Source organism: Fulmarus glacialis, unplaced genomic scaffold, assembly GCF_000690835.1.
Source record: "Fulmarus glacialis isolate BGI_N327 unplaced genomic scaffold, ASM69083v1 scaffold33834, whole genome shotgun sequence".
Taxonomy (NCBI): domain Eukaryota; kingdom Metazoa; phylum Chordata; class Aves; order Procellariiformes; family Procellariidae; genus Fulmarus; species Fulmarus glacialis.
Genome location: NW_009206685.1, coordinates 26018 through 29816, shown reverse-complemented (window position 1 = coordinate 29816; position 3799 = coordinate 26018).

Sequence of the window (3799 nt, the reverse complement as noted above, 5' to 3'; positions counted from 1 at the left end):
TCCTTCAGCCTTGCTGTTACCTCTCCGTGGCAGTGAAGAACGCCTGTCTTGCAGAAACATCCTGCCTGTGCACACCCTGTGCTCCAGGCAGCCTAAATGTAACTCAGACTTGTTAAACAGGATCCTTCAATGCTAGTATCAGTTTATTTTGATGATGCTGGATAAAACTGCAGTTTGGAGTTTTAAAATGTGCCCACCAGAAGAAAAAAGATGATTTGTATGTGACATATGGGGTTGTGCTTAGACACATCTCATGGCAGCCTTCTCCTGACTCTGGAACAACCATCGGAATGGTTCTGAATTCATCAATCCAAAGAGAAATTTAGAGAGAAATATTTCCTATTCCAGTATAACACTCAAACTATCCAACTGGAGAATAATCTATAAAGCAACAGCAGAATAGATATGGCCAACAGTCACTATTACTCCTAAGTGGGGATGACAGAAGTTTGTCATTTATATCTATTACAAGATAAGAATATGTTAATCTTTTTTTGTTTGGAATAAAGGACTGCATTTTCCCACGTTTCCACTCTTCCAAATCTGTACAGTTGCATCAGATAACAAAAGATATGTCAAACTTTGGAAGAAGATTGAAAACATTTAACAAAAGCTCTAGCTCAGTTTGTTTTCCTTGCAATGCACAACCTGAGAAAGATCAAATACAGAAGGTTGCCCTTTGAAACAAGACTAGGATAAAGGTTAGCACAACAAGGGATTGCAAAGAAACGCCAGCGCTATGGAAGAAGAAACCCTGGAAAGAGGTTCCTGAATGGGTGTTGTGGTTTAACCCCACGCAGCCGCTCACTCACCCTCCCCCTCCGGTGGGATGGGGGAGAGAATCGGGAAAGCACAAGGAGGAAAACCCCCGGGTTGAGATAAAACAGTTTAATAATTGAAATAAAACAAAATAGAACAGTAATAGTAACAGTGAGGACAACAACAATAACAGAATATACAAAGCAGGCGACACACAATGCAACTGCTCACCGACCACCGACCGCGTGTCACGAACGGGGGGGCGAGCCCCCCCCCCCCACCTGGTTTTTATACTGAGCAGGATGTCCCATGGTATAGAATACCCCATTGGCCAGCTGGGTCCACCACCCCGGCTGTGCTCCCCCCGCCCCGTGCGAGCATCACCCAGCAACAGCCAAAGCATCAATGGGCCATCAACGCTCCTTTCATACCAAACCCAAAACACAGCACACCCCCCAAGCTACTGGGGAGAAAGTTAACTCTGTCCCAGCCGGAACCAGGACAATGGGTTCAGGTAACACAGAACCCAAACCACTCACAACACAGAAACTAACATTTAGTGGAGAAGCGATTCTGGTTAGCAAATCATTGGACCAATCTTCACTTTCAAAGGTGAAAAATCCTCAAGTGTAAACTATGGACAAAGCAATCTCCTCTGCCTTTTCCACTTTCTCATCTTTTCTTTCAGTTCGGACGTTAAGATCCTATGCATTAAAAATGTGATGAAAATAAAAAATCCAAATGTAGAACAAAAAACTCCACTGGTCAGTACATTGGCTGCTCACCGAGAATACAAACTGTTTAAAAGAGACATCTTATGGAGACAGCTGCATTATTCAGTACTCCAAGTTCAAAGAAAGAAACATAGAAGTGAGGATACAGTTTGGTTACCCTAGCATCCCTTAAACCAAACCCTGTATTTTATAGGAAAAGTACATATCTAGTTTTGAATGTTGGACCCGTCTAGAAATCTGAATGTACTGATCACTGGGACAATGATTTAATTGAAATATAGAAAGGAACGATAGGAAGACGACCCCTAGACCTGGTATTCCGTAAAGGTAGTGTTTCCTACAGATTCTTCCCTTCCTTGGTGATTCATGACCTTGGACTATTTATTTTTGTTATCTGACACTTCTTAAAAAACCTGATTGCAGCAGCAGCAACTTCAGAGCATAACTCTCCAGAACTCCTCCCTCCGTGTGTATTACAGCCTGCTGTAGCATGGGAAAACAAACCTCCACAAACAAAACCATGTAAAACTTCCTATAGGAAGCTGCATTTGTTATCAGTTCTACTAGAAATGCAAATTTCTGACAGGATAATCGCTACTGCTTCATAGCTCCATTTCAATGAAGGAACAGAAACTGCAGAGAGAAAAATCAAATTACTTAGTGGTCTAATGAGATGCAGAGAGAACAAACAATTTGGGACAGACATACCGCCTAGAACGGGGGCTTTTCCTGTCCCTTGTCTCTGCAGCTATGACCCCCCCAGAGCAAGAGAGAGATGCTCAGCACAAAGAGATGAGCAGCCTACTGGAAAACACCCTGCGTAGGCTACTCCTACGACTGTCAGGTGCAGTTTCATGAATTAGTGAATTTGCTCCCTTCCTTGAGCTGGTTCAATGGGACTATTATAGTCGCAGTAATTAATGGTTGTCACAGTGGGAAAGGTATGAAGTGGGAGTTTTATATGGACTCATTCTTGATTCAAGACTAGTCAGCATTTTAATTGATTTAGGAACATACAAATCAAAAGCAGAGAAGTGGCATGGGCAGACTGCAAGTGCTTTGGAGGGTAAAAAAATCCTGCAGGATTATTAATTTTAAGATGTAGTATAAAAAAAAAAAAAACAACAAAATCCCAGTACAAGTAAGCTGGGTACAATGCATTAAAATCTAAAACTAAGAGAAAAAACCCCATCATAAATCAGCAGCTGAACTATTAAGACAATTACCTTTAGAATGATTTAACTACAACAGAAAAGAACGAAGTGTTACTACTTGCAATTCTTGTAATTAGTTCACTCTGCTACAATTCCAGTTTGAATACTCCTCTGTTCATTGTGACAAGCACAGAATTCCAGTCAAATTCTCATGAATTAAATAATCGAAAGTTGTCTTCTTCTGTACTAAAATTGCAGCAGTGAGTGAAATGAGAAGGGAATGGGTGGAAAACAGTGCCAGGATGGAAGTAAGCACACTAGAAAAAATTCAGTATGGGACAGACTTGGAAACCACCGCAATCAAGATGTTCAAGGCCACTATGGGTTGCACACCTCAAATTTTGCCATGTCCCTTAGGGGGGTAACCATTCATTAACCAATAACACAGGCCAAGTGATACCACATGGCTGCTGAACAAATTCACATTTTTCAGCTCAGTTAATTAAAAATCAAGGTCCCCCTAAACAAAAATGTCTATTCATGTGATACTAAATATTTTGGGTCAGCAAAATATCTTATAAACCTTAAAGACAGAGCACAACAAAATTTCCATTCCTTTGCCTTCTCTAAATTGTATATTATATTAATGCTTTCTTTAGTGACTAGATTTGCAGATCTATCTGAAGTACTTCAGAAATTCCTAGCATGTATGACCCAAGCACCTTTTCAAGATTTTTAAAACATTTATAGTCGTAAACCTAACACTATTTCAATATACACAGTTCAACCTTCCTTTCAAATATGTGACATCTGACAAAAGATTACTTGAATTTTCAACAAGGCATCAAAACTTTATTGAGTTCACTCAACATCTATGAGGATTCATGTAGAATATAAAAAAAAAATTAGTTCCTTTTTTATTTTATTATTTTATTATTCAACAGAAGTACAGTAAGTTTTCTGGTGTCTCGTTACAGAATTCTCATTCATTTTCATGCAGACAATTTTTGGTACAAACAGAACTCAAACCAAAAGTTGAGTAACTGTAAAAAATCACTAAGGTAAGAAATGTCTCTTTCTAATAGTATTTTTATCCTTTTACTAGACAAGGCATTGAACATTTTTTCTACAATGGAAAAGAGAAGACAGGTG